Source organism: Macaca nemestrina, chromosome 16 (genome assembly GCF_043159975.1).
Source record: "Macaca nemestrina isolate mMacNem1 chromosome 16, mMacNem.hap1, whole genome shotgun sequence".
NCBI lineage: Eukaryota > Metazoa > Chordata > Mammalia > Primates > Cercopithecidae > Macaca > Macaca nemestrina.
In genome coordinates, this window is record NC_092140.1 from 35,230,887 (window position 1) to 35,245,117 (window position 14,231).

Below are 14,231 nucleotides of genomic sequence, written 5' to 3' on the forward strand. Positions count from 1 at the left end.
AAAGCCTGGAAGACATTACCTTTAACAAATGATTGGAGTTAAGCTCATCAGTAAGAAAGCATATTGAAATCATGTGCCTTCTGATATGATGCACCTAGAAGGGTACTATGTCATGGCTGTAAAATACTTGCTAAAAATGCACAAGCCTATATCTAATCATGAGAAAACTTCAGGCAAGGCCCAATTGAGGGCCATTCTACAAAAATATCTGGCCAATATTCTTTGAAGGTTTCAAGGCCTTGAAAAACAAAAAACAATTGAGGAACTTCCCCCAATTGACGAAGGCAAAGTATGAAATCCTCAGCTGTTTCTCCATAGTTGACTTTAAGCCCACTTATTTCCTATTTACTCTCTTTCTAACAAGTTCCAGTTTGTCTAACTTCTCTTAAAGGAGGCCTCTGGGATGGGAAGCCTTAGTCAAAGTGTTATCTTAAAAGCCTAAAGTGAAATTGTCATCTCGTTTGTTTCTGATATTTGACTCCTATTAAAAGGGACTGAATTTCATAAAATTCTTAAGGAGTTATGCAATGTTGTTATCTCAAATTGAAGTGGGATACTTAAATAGGACAGAGGGAGTGACTGCCAAGCCACTGTTGTATCTGCGGCTACCACACTGTTTCCTGAATCCTGCATCTATATTCGATCTGTTATGGAGTCTCCATGTAGAATCTTATACTCATTTCCATTATATTTTATCTTGCTAGATTTTATATCATTGCTCTAGCCTGTTGAGATCTTTTTATATTTGAAGCTGTAATTAAATACAAAAGCCATTGTGCCATCTATAAATTTGTTGAGTAAGCCTTCTATACTTGTATCAGAGTCACAGATAAAAATGTTGAACAAAATCAGTCTCCTTCTAGATTGATATCAATTATTATGTAGAATACATTTTCATCATACAAATTATTACCAACCCAACTCACACAAAGTATCCATGTATTCAGTCAAGCATGCTCCATTTTGTTCACCAGGATATAAAGGGAAATTGTCAAACGAATTTGGAGTTTAGAGTCTTTTTACCACAGTTCATGAATTAGTGTCCTACATTTGTTGTTTGGCTGAGAAAAGGGTCTCTCACAGCATCTAGTATCACGAAAGTCAGTTGAAGTCTGTGTCAATCTGGCTTCATTTCTGCTCTGGCTGCCTTAGAATTATCACTGAACAACTGCCAATGTGTCACTCCAAATAGCATCTGGAGAAAGCAGAGACACTGACAAGCCAACAAGGTATTTTTTTGTCCTAACTTCTGTTCCAACAAAAATGATGAGATTAAGTGAATGGGTACTTCATAACAGAGGCAACTCGAGTTGCTCCTAGCCAGAAAACATAAGCTTTTAGTAGCCCATTTATGCCTAGTGTTCTATTATTGGAACACATGTGGGTCTTTTAACACAATTTAAATAATTATATTCCACATAATTTGTCCAAAGAAAGAAAGAGTCAGTCAAGTCGATTGTTGTATATGCTGTTCCATGATTTTTAACTCGTGTCACTCTAGCCAATCTAAAATTAGAAACTACTGCAGGCAGTTTATGAAGACTCTTATCTTATTTTGCATACATTAAAAAATCCAGATTATTTATAGTATTATACAAAAAAAAGGAAAGTCAAGTATGTTAATTTCTTTAAAATCACTTAAAATATCTGTCCTTCCAGAAGACTTACGTGCTAAAGCTCACAGCATGTAATTTCAGCTGCTGATCAGTGTATTCCCACTTATAGAAGGAAGATACTGCTATAGCAGTCCCTACTATGGCCCATATTATTGACACTGGAGACGTTTGGCGCTCTTTAGGTTTGTTGTTTAAAAATCCTTCATAATTGCCAGCTCTTGGGGCCCCCTCCAGACCTCGACCTGTATATTTCTTCATCTGCATTTAATGGAATTTTTTAAAGTATCCTTTGTAATAAATGACTAAATTTTCAAGGCTGAGAAATTCAAGATCAAGGTGCTGCCAAATTTAATTTCTGATGAAGACTTCCTTCCTGCCTTATAGAAGGCTGCCTTCTCTCTGTGTGCTCGCAAGATCTCTTCTTTGGGTGCTTAGTTTGTTTACTGTTCCTATAACTGAATACCTGAGGCAGGGTTATTTATAAAGAAGGTAAACTTGGCCAGGTGCCGTGGCTCACGCCTGTAATCCCAGCACTTTGGGAAGCCGAGGGGGGCGGATCACGAGATCAGGAGATCGAGACCATCTTGGCTAACACAGTGAAAACCCGTCTCTACTAAAAATACAAAAAATTAGCCGAGCATCGTGGCGTGCATCTGTAGTCCCAGCTACTCGGGAGGCTGAAGCAGGAGAATGGCGGGAACCCGGGAGGCGGAGCTTGCAGTGAGCGGAGATGGCGCCACTGCACTCCAGCCTGGGCGACAGAGTGAGACTCTGTCAAAAAAAAAAAAAAGAAGATAAATTTATTTTTTTATAGTTCTGGACACTGGAAAGTCCAAGGTTTAGGGAATGCATCTGGGAACTTTGATCTTAAGGCCTTTAACTGACTGGACGAGGCTCACCATATTATGTAGAGAAATATGTGCTTTACGCAAAGTAAAAATTAACAAAATTTATAAAAAATTAACTACATATGAATCATAGACCTAAATGTAAAATGCAATATTATAAAACTAATACAAGTTAACATAGAAAAGAACTTATATGACCTGGGGTATGGCAATTAATTTTTAGATGCAGCATTAAAGACATGATCCAAGAAAGACTTCAGTAAAATTAAAGTCTTCTGCTCTGCAAAAGTCACCACCATGAGGATGAGAAGACAAACCCTAGAGTGGGAGAAAATATTTGCCAAAAATATCAGATAAAGGACTATTATCCAAAATATTCAAAGAACTTTTAAAACTCAACAATAACAAAACACACAACCCAATTAAAAACTGGACAGAAGGCTTTAAGAGACACCTCACCAAAGAAGATATACAGACTGCAAATAAGTCTGTGAATGTGAAAAGGTGTTCAACGTGTCATCAGAAAATGCAACTAAAAACAATAATGAGATATCATTACACAATGATCAGAATAGCCAAAATCCAGAGTACTAACAACACCAAGTGCTGGCAAGGACTTGGAGTAACAAGAATGCTGCTGGGAATGCAAATTTGTACCACCACGTTGGAAGACAGTTTGGCAGTTTTTTACAAAACTGAAATACTCTTACCATATAATTCAGCAATTCTGAAACTGATCCTATAAACTTTATAAAATTAATCAAAGAAGAAGGGAGTCGGATATGTGAAAATAAAGCAAGCTTGCAGCACACTCAGCATTAATGATTAGGCCAGCTTGCTCCCTGACCTGTTTCCTCACAGTTGTTTGTCTATTGCCCCAGAATCACATAAACCCTGTTACAAGATTATAACTCTTCTCTTAACTGCTTTATAGATAACAACAAACATTTTGAAACATTGAGTTTTTCCTCTGAGATAGTCTTCTGGGTCCTGCAGAGTGGTGAAACTAACTGACACCAGCTGGTCTGAAGGATCCCATGAGAAGCTAACTCAACAAAGAATGCAGTTTCCACATCCTGATGATTTCATCTCTCTTACCCTGACCAATCAATTACCCCAATTTTCCAGCCCCTGGCTCTCCATAAATCCCTTAAATATCCCAGCCCAAAAACTCCTCAGAGAGACAGATTTGGGGGTTCCTCCTGCCTCCTTGCTCAGCTGCACCATGATCATTAAACTCTTTCTCTGGAAAAAAAAATCTTATAAGCTTTAAAAAAAACACTAGAGGAAAAATAAAACCACAATAAAAAAGGTGTATAGGTCTCATAAAAATTCTAGAAGAAAACCTAGGGGAAACTCTTCTGGACATTGTCCTAGGCAAATAATTTATGACGAAGACACCAAAAGCCAAATGCAACAAAAACAAAAATAAATAAACAGGACCTAATTAAACTAAAAAGCTTCTATACAGCAAAAGAAATAATCATTAGAGTAAATAGACAAACTAGAGAACAGGAGAAAATATTTGCAAACTACACATTTGACAAAGGACTAATATCTAGAATCTGCAAGGAACTCAAACCAATCAGCAAGAAAAAACCAAATAGTTTCATTAAAAACTATTGAAAAGTGGGCAAGTGACATGAACAGACAGTTCTCACAAAAAGATATACAACTGGCCAAGAAGCATTTAGAGAAATGCTCAACATACTAGTCATCAGCAAAATGCAAATTGAAACCACAATGGGATACCACCTTACTCCAGCCAGAATAATCATTATTAAAAAGGTAAAAAAATAGAAATTACATGGATATGGTGAAAGGGAATTCTTATACAATGGTGGTGGAAATGTAAATTAGCACAGCCTCTGTGAAAAACAGCACAGAGATTTCTCAAATAACTAAAAATAAATTTACCATTCAATTCAGCAATCCCACTACCGGATATCCAGCCAAACGAAAAGAAGTCATTATATCAAAAAGGCAGCTGCATGCATACGCTTATTGCAGCACAATTCACAACTGCAAAAATAAGTGCCCATCAAACAATGAGTGGATAAAGAAAATGTAGTATATATACACCCTGGAATACTACTCAGCTGTAAAGAATGAAATAATGTCTTGTGCAGCAACTTGGAGGGAGCTGGAGGCCATTTATTCTAAGTGAAGTAATTCAGGAATGGAGAACCAAACACCATATGTTCTTATTTATAAGTAGGAGCTAAACTATGGGTACACAAAGGCATACAGAGTGGTATAATGGACTCTGGCTATTCAGAATTGAGGAGGGTGAAGGGTGTGAGGGATAAAAAAACTAAATATTGAGTACAGTGTACATGACATAGGTGATGGGTACACTAAAATCTAAGACTTCCCCACTATACAATTCATCCATGTAACCAAAAACCACTTGTACCCTCAAAGTATTGAAATTTTAAATATATATACATATAAAGAAAAAGATGTATAGGCTTGACCCTTTTAACATCTCTGCTTTAGAAACGTTACACACTGTAATGAAAGAAAATAAACTGAGAAAAATATCTAGAGTACATACCGTAGAGGGTTACTCTTCCTAATATGTAATGATACACAAGTTGATTAAAAAATACTGAAGCTCAAATAAGTCAAATTGGTGGGAATATAACTGGCACGCTTTCTGAAAGACAAATTTGATAATAGATATCAAATGTTTAAAAAATGGTACACCTTTGACCCAGTAATTCTGTTTCTGGTAACCTATTTTAGGAAAACAATATTCTAAGTAAATAACATGAAATAACAGGAGAAAGCAATACATAAAAGATCTTAGAAACAGCATCATTTATAACCAGGAAAATCTATACAGACAAGAGACATGTTCAATAACACGACAATAGTTAAATTATGCCAAATTAGATAAAATTTGAAAACCTCTAATTTATAATGTCAATATAAAAAAGAGAGAATAAATTATTACTTATGAAATAATACACGTAAGAAGAAAAAAATGCCTATATACCTATGGCAAGATTGTGTGCTTTTTAATTTCCTTTAAAACTTTTTATCTCCACATTTGAAACTTTGTCCCATGGATGTTAACTGTCATGTGCTCAGTAAAAATGTCTAATTAAAATATAAATTTAAAATTAAAAAAAAAAAATTAAATGTGTTCATCCCACCCAGTGTGAGAATATATTTTAGGTTCAGTGTTTAGGGAATGACTTTTTCTCAGAGTAATAGTATCCCTTTTCATATATTTCAAGATGGTGACAGAGAATATGGAATGTTACCAATTAGTTTTAGCTTGCTTCCTCAGAACAGCTGCAGGCTTTCTTCCTGGGCTCTTTCTGAGATATCCTCTGGTCTCTTTGTGGGACACCAGGGATACTCTGAGCATTGTAATCCTGCTCGACATTTCTGGTCATCTCCATATCATCCCAGAAAAGTAATCATTCCTTCCTCTGAGCTCTACAGCATTTCCTCTTTCTGTTACCAAGCAAGACAATGCGTTTTAGTTATATGATTTCATGCAAAATGCCTCTGCTAAACTATGTCCTTTAAGAAAACAGGCCATATATATTTTAAATATTGTCTTCACCATTTATCAGGATGATTGATGCATCACAGGGCCTCAAAAGAGTCCTGAATGAATAAATGAATAAATGAATCAAGAGCATCAACTCTATCACTTACTGTACAATTGCAAGTCTGGGTATGGCAAGTAACCTAAGTCACCATTTACTTCTCCCTAAAAATTCAGGTTACAGAGACTTCCAGAAAGGCTTCAGAAGAGGGAAGCAAAATCACAGAGGTGAAGGCTTTTGGTAAACTAAATTACTAAAAAAATATGCCAATGTGTTGATTGATTAGGTTCTTCTCCTAGGTGCCTTTACATATTGCTAAAAGAGACTTAAGAGCTAAAGTCATGAGCATTTAATAATGGGAAAACGTATGTGAAAACACTTGAAGCACAAGAATAATCTACTACTTGTATTTCTTTTTTTTTTTTTTTTTTTTTTTTTTTTTTTTGAGACGGAGTCTCACGCTGTTGCCCAGGCTGGAGTGCAGTGGCGCGATCTCGGCTCACTGCAAGCTCCGCCTCCTGGGTTCACGCCATTCTCCTGCCTCAGCCTCCTGAGTAGCTGGGACCACAGGCGCCCGCCACCGCGCCCGGCTAATTTTTTGTATTTTTAGTAGAGACGGGGTTTCACTGTGGTCTCGATCTCCTGACCTTGTGATCCGCCCGCCTCGGCCTCCCAAAGTGCTGGGATTTCTAATAGTAATAGCAACAGCAGTAATAATACTTAAAATTAGCAGCAATATGTCCCACCTTATAAAATACTGCCCCCGTTTCAGAAGGAGTATGAGGCATAGTTGAATCCCTATAGAGTAATATATTTATTTAAAGGTGGAAAAAAAAACTCTCAAAAAATGCTGAAAGACCTCATTTATTATTCTCTGTTTCTCTAGCATTAATGGTGACCCAGGGTCTTTAAAGATTTTTGTGCATTCCCACGTACCCAGCTCACTAGTAACCAGCTTGTTTTCTCTCTCTCTCTCTCATTTATAAAGACTATCCAATTGCCATGGATATCTATTATACAGAAAATTAAATTAAATGTATGTGTTTGGCACACATGGCAAGTGTGCCTGGCATTAATAAGTTTCTCTCTGTGAACCTGACAGTAATGCATTTGACTAAGATGAGCTTACTTTTTAATTGGGAATAAAGAACAATTGGTGCTTAGTTCTTAAGTATAAGGTGTGGATACATGCAAACTCATTTTATTTTAAAAAGTGTGTGACAGTTGTATAACTTTTCCTCTTTGCCACTTTATTGTTAAATGCCATTATTTAGAAAGCAGCTTTGACCAAACTGGAACTGAATTTTATTTGGCAATACCTTAGAATAAGAAGAAAAGTTTTACCAAGCAAATGAATCATTTAAGCAAAACAACTAGACAGTTTTAGCCACTTCCAAAGCGACCATTATATACAAATATGTATGTGAATCTTTTATTCTTCAGGATAGTCTTGGCAAGAGTCCTACTTGCACACTTCTGTAGCATTTAGGAACAATAGGACTACACTTGTTTTAAAATATTTTATAATTCAAGTTTATTCACTAACCTGCTCAAGTCATCCAAATTAAAGTACAAATCAATATTTAAAAGCTATGTACTTTAATAAAAAATGGGTTACACACATAGAAGAGACAATTCTTAAAAGGACTATAAAGGCCCATTAAACATGATTAGATATTCAGCCTTATTACAATCAAGAAAATGAAAGTAAAGATGAGACATATTTTTGCCTTTACATTTGCAAAGATATGATAGGAATAATAACTTCAACAAGTTGAAAAGGTTATACATACAGGATTATTTATATTATCAAAAGCAAAAATAACATGGAAAATTCATGACCATCAGTAATGGATTGGTAAAATAAATTATGGCATATCCATATCACAAGATACTCTGTGGACATTAAAAATAGTGAGGCTAATTACTCTTTTGTTGTGTGGGGTCTTCAAGACTGCCCTTAAGTTTGACCACTCAGTAAAAGGACTCGGAGAACTCAGAAAAGCTCTTCTACTCATAGTTATACTTGATTGCAGCAAAAGGAGAATACAGATTAAAATCTACAAAGGAAAAAGGTGCATAGGGCCAAATCCTGGAGAAATGAGGCCCAGGTTTCCAGTTGTTCTCTCCCAGTGGAGTCTCATGGGCAGCACTGACTTCTAGCAGTGATATGTGATGACACGTGTGAGTGTGGCTGACCAGGGAAGCTCAGCTGAGCCTTTCTGTCTAGGGTTTTTGTTGGTGGTTAATTGGTGACGCACCTGCAGGACTAGCCCTAGCTTCTCAGTATCTAGCCCCCCACAGATCAAACTGATACATGGTCCAAAGCCTCAGGCATACAAAAACGGGTATGCACTATAAATCACATTGCTAGCATAAATTTTCTGGCATGGCTCAAGATCTCAGATATACAAAGACACTCATTGGTGAGGACATTTCAAGGGCTCGCAGGTTCTATATTAGGTGCCTATCAAGGGCCAGTAAAGAAAACCTTTAAAATAAGCAACCCCTAAGCCTGTTGAGTTAGCCATTTATTGCATAGTCTTCATTTCTTGTTTGTTTTGCCAAAATACCCCACCAACAATACAAGCCATCAATAAAAATGATTAACTACACCAGTGTATGGGGTGGGGGGAGAAGGAAGATGAAGTGGAGATGGGTCCGTGCTCATGTGGAAATAAGGCCAACATTGTCGATGAGTAGGTATTTGGTTTGTAAAAGTTCCCTGGTCTACCCCCTATTAGCTGTGCCCTCAGACTTAATTTTTACTGCAATCCACAGTATGAAATACATTTTACATAGTGACATAGCACATGCTTGCATAGGCATACCCACACTATTGAGACAAATTTCATGAAAAAACTCTTACTTTTACTACATACAGTGCACTCTAATATTTCCCATCCCATTCCATTCTTGTCTATTCTATATCCTTTATAAAATGTTGCATGAGTTTCACCAAACTAATTAATTAATTTCACAATTTACTAATAGTTCACAACCTTCAGTTTAGTTTTATAAATATTATCTGTCATAATTCTAAGGTGCAGATATTCATTTTTGACATAGAAACATTTTATAAAATACTATGGATAAAAATCAAGTTAGAGATTAATATATATATATATACCCTATTTTGATTCATTTTATGTAAAATATTATAAATATATTCATATGTGTGTGTGTATCTACACAGAGAGGTGATGAAAGTTGTTCATTGAAATGCTAAAGATGTTAAAGTAACCTTTAGTTACTTTGTAAGTAAGTTTTTAAAGTGGGGCTTTGAATATTGTGGTTTTTATTGAACTTTTGTTTATTGAATTTACGTTTTGGCATGAGCACTTTTTTTCTTTACAAAAACAAGAAAGCAATTTCTAAAATAAAAACAATATCTCAAAATAGCAAAGATAAAAAGAGTAACTAAAAATATTTATGCATGCCAAAACTACATTTACTGAATTCATCAGGCAGAGTTACCAAGATTTAAAATCAGTTTCAATTTCCAAATATCTCACATTCTTACTTCAGCAAATTTATGGAGGATAAGTGAGAAGCAAACTGTCCCTTTTTGTCACCATCAAACCATTTTAAAACTTGCTCTTTAGATACTAATAAGTTATTACCCTTACCAGTGTTAGCTATAATCAAAGCTTAATAAAATAATTTTGAATATAATTAAATAAATATATAAAACTAGCAAACTTAAATATATAACCCAAACATCCTTTTGTCTTTGTTATCTGATAAAGGAAAATTGTTATTAGTCAGTAATGTTAAACTTTGACTGTGATAATTTACTATCATTTAATAACTCCAAAACACTCGAGATTCGTAACTCATTCATGTGTCAGGCATTGGTGTTAGAGAAGAATGCAGTTCACTTCTATGGAACTTAAAGAATAAAACTTCAAATTAATAGTATTATAGCACTTTGGAAAATTCAATGTTAATTGTATTACATTCTGCCCTTGTAAAAAAAAAAAAAACTCTGAAACTCATATATGGTTTAAATAGCAATTATCTATTAGTTTAACTGAAACAAATCATTTTTTCTTTTCCGTCAGAAAGAAAAGAACTTACGCAAAACCACAGGAACTCATCTATTTTCAAGGCAAACCTGTGTCTCTGCAGCTGCCATAACCTTTTCCATCTCATCAAATCAGACACTGGGCTAAGTGATACATATGAAATTGAGTGATTACAGAATTAACAAGCTTCCCTGAAGAAACAATTCCTGATCCTCCTATAATAGAATTCACATTCCTAGAAAACTTTACCACTTTCTCTTGTTTCCATTGTAAGAGATTTCTAGGTGGGTAAGGTCATGGTACCTTAACCTTTATTTGCATAGCTACTTTCTACCAAGAGTACTTTCCTCTGTAAACACAGTACAATGGAATAAAAACCATATCCCTCCCTTCATTTCTCCACACGTTAACCTTTTAAGGCTGAAAACGTGTACCTGATTGTTAATATCCAGGTCTAACCTCATTTGTGTGTCTTCAAAGACCAATATGCACTCAGAAAGTATTTGAATTTCTCTTCATCTTGTGAAGATCTTCTTTTGTGTAATTAAGGTAGCCTATAGCCAAACAAACATCTAACTGAATCTCAAGGGGATTAATAAGCATGATTTTCCAATATCTTGGGATTAGTGGTAGTTTCTGAAGAATTGGTCTTCAGCTTAATAATGAAAATGTTGAAGTGTAACTGGATTACAATATTAAATGACCCAAGAGAATAAAAAAGACCACATAACCCTAAGCTATATGTCACTTAAGGGTTATGATATTTACAGTCTAAAATGTAAAAATTGCATTGTAATTGTCATGATAAAATGATAAAAAGGGTTTTTGTGAACTGATAACATTACCATAAAATGTATTCCACCTTTGCATTTAAGATGATATGCTAACATCTAGTAGAGCAAATGTCACAGATTTGCTAGATTATAAAACAATGGTTTCAAATAATATTGCTGTGAAGATGGGTTGTACACTTTTACCTAAAGCTCATTTTAAAGCATTACTCCCTCATTGCTTTTACATATATAGTATACTGCATAAAAATATAACAAATCTACCTGTATACATGTGTGTATTATATAATTAGTTCTAAGTATTTAATGATCTGCTCTTAAATCTCCTCAGTTTATGGAAGGAAATTTAATAAACAAGTTTTTAAAGCTATAAATGAACTCTGCCAAAGAAGGCTATCTTTTAAAGTATAATCAAAGCTCTAAAAATGATAATAAAGTTAGGAGCCATATGCCTGGAACCAATGGATTTCTTTTCACCTTTGACTCAAGATAAAAAAACAAAAAGGGAGAGAGAGGAGGTTTCAGTCACACCGTATTTAATCCAATTTGCTTTGGGTTTAATCTCCAAAACAAGGCTGGTCTGCTAATTCCCAATTATAATGGCACATGTAATCAGAGTCCTCATTAACAAAGACTGACTATATTGTCTATTAGGAATGAAAATTTGAAATGCAAATTCAGCAAATCAAAACGTTAAATGAGCTTCTACCCAAGATGCTTAGAGCTCCCGCCAGGGCAGCCCATGCTGGCCGACACCTGCCCTGGATTTTCCCTCTAGCTGAATGTTTCCTTCGGTTCCAGTCTTTGCCTCCTAATTGACCTGCTTATGATCTCTGCAACAATTAACATATGCTTATTAGTAATGGCTGGTTAAAGATTTCAACTGCTGCAGTTTACAAAGTCTAATAGAGATGGCATGCCACAGGAAAGATGAAGCCACTGTTTCCCTCATCAGCAAAGTCACAATGGTTAGATGCGTGTGGTAGAAATTACATGATTTTTCACACTGTCTGATGTATGGAAATTGGTACTAATTGATACTGGAAATCACCGCATACGTGACTCCAGGCCTCATAAACACTGAGAAAGATACAAATATTGGTGAGCCCTTTTTCCCTTTGAGTAAGTAATTTCTTATTTGGGTTTAGAAAGAAGAGAGAGTGAAATAACTTCTTTAACTGGATGAATAACTAAGGACATTTGGTTTATTCTGAATTCAGAAATCATAACTCTTTTCTTCAGAGTAATTTCATGCAATGGGATGGAAAATTTTGCACATCACAAAAATCTTACCTGAGTCTTAATAGGGTAAGGATACTTTTACAAGATTATGTTTGGAGTTCATATTCTGTTCACCAAATACTCCCTTTTAAAAATTTATTTTTAATTTTTGTGAGAACATAGTAGATGTATGTATTTATGGGGTACATGATATCAAATACCCCTCTTAGTTTCTAGTTGGTACCACCAGATTTGAAAAGGCTAAAATGTTGGATGAGTAGCTTCCTTTTTTTTTTTTTTAACTCTTAGCCATGCAATTTAATGGAAGATACATTCCACTTAATCTGAAATAGTTTTGTTTTATTCAGAATTAATGTTTGACCAATTATAAACCTCAGTTTTTACATTCTGTTATTGATTAAAGAATAGTTTGGCTGTTCCTCACCCAATTGGCAGCTATACCTTGATTATATACCTTGGTGCTTGATCGAATTCATTCTTAAATCAGTTTGTTATCTCTGTCTCTAGCAGGAGATAAAAGACTTTGTTCTAAGTCTTAGGAGATCTTGGACTCTTATTTATTAACAGTAGGATTTCACATAAATGTATTACTTTTCTATTGCTGGGGAACAATATTTTACAAACAGAAGCTTGAAACACCATCCATGTATTAGCTCACAGTTTTGCAGGTCAGAAGTCTGGGTGGGGTGTAACTGAAGTCTCTGCTCAAGGTTTCACTGGGTGGAAATCAAGGTGTTAGCCAACGTGGCAGGCCTCTTCTGGGGTTTGGAGTTCTCTTCCAAGGTCATTAGTTGTTGGCAGAATGCATTTCCTTTTAGCTGTAAGAGTAAAGTTTATGTTTCCTTACTGACTGTCAGCCAGGGGCTGCTCCCAGGTACTTGAGGCCTCTCACATCCCTTGCCATGTGGCTCTCTCCCTCTCCAAGCTGGCATTAATTCACTGAAACCATCTAGTCCTTCAAATCTCTGACTTTCTTTTCTGCAACAAGCTAAGGAAACTCTGCTTTTAGAGAGCTTATGAGATTAGGTTATGCCCACCCAAATAATCTCTCTATTTTAAAATCCTTGGATAACCTTATCATGGAGTAAAATCCATCATATTCACAGTCTTGGGGATTATGCAGGATGTGTACAACAGGGAGGTAAAAAATCTTGAAATTCTGCTCCCACAGCAAGTCATTTAGCTTCTTTTGGCCTTACTTTGCTCATTTACTAAATGAGAAGGTTGAACTAGACAATCTCTGGCTTCTTTTTCACATATCTTCAATGTCCAGGACCAAATCATTACAAACACAAGATTTACAGACACAGACCGACAGTTAATTGTTATACACTCAACTGACCTGTTTCCTTTGGTTGGTCAATTGGTGTTGGTGTAAATTAAATGGTGATAGAACAACTCCTGTTAGCAGATTTTATGGTCTGAGTGTTCATGTTCACTCAATATTCATATGTTGAAATTCTCACCCCCAAAATGATGATATTAGGAAGTGCGGCCTTTGGAAGCAATTAGATTAAGGAGGTGGAGCCTCCATGAATGGATCAGTGCCCTTAGAAAAGAGGCGTAAGAAAGGCCCCTCACTACTTCTATCATGTGAGGACATGGGGAGAAGGCACCACCTATGAACCAGACACAGAATCTACAGGCACTTTGATCTTGAACTTCTCAGCTTTCAAAACTGTGAGAAATAAAGTTCTGTTTGCTTATGAGCCACCCAGTTCGTGCTGTTTCTTCATAGCAGCCCAAGCAGCCTGGACAAAGATACCAGGCTTTCTAGGTAAAATGAAAAGGAATGAATTTAAAAAATGAGAATGAGGTCAGGCACAGTGGCTCACCCAGCACTTTGGGAAGCCGAGGTGGGTGGATCAACCAAGGTCAGGGGTTCGAGACTAGGCTGGCCAACATAGTGAAACCCCATCTCTACTAAAAATACAGAAATAAAAATAAATAGCTGAGAATGGTGGTGCATGCCTGTAAATTCCAGCTACTTGGGAGGCTGAGGCAGGAGAATTGCTTGAACCCAGGAGGCAGAGGTTGCAGTGAATCTAGATCTCGCCATTGCACTCCAACCCGGGCAATGGAATGAGACTCTGTCTCAAAAAAAAAAAAAAAAAAAGAGAATGATACATGGTCTCTCATT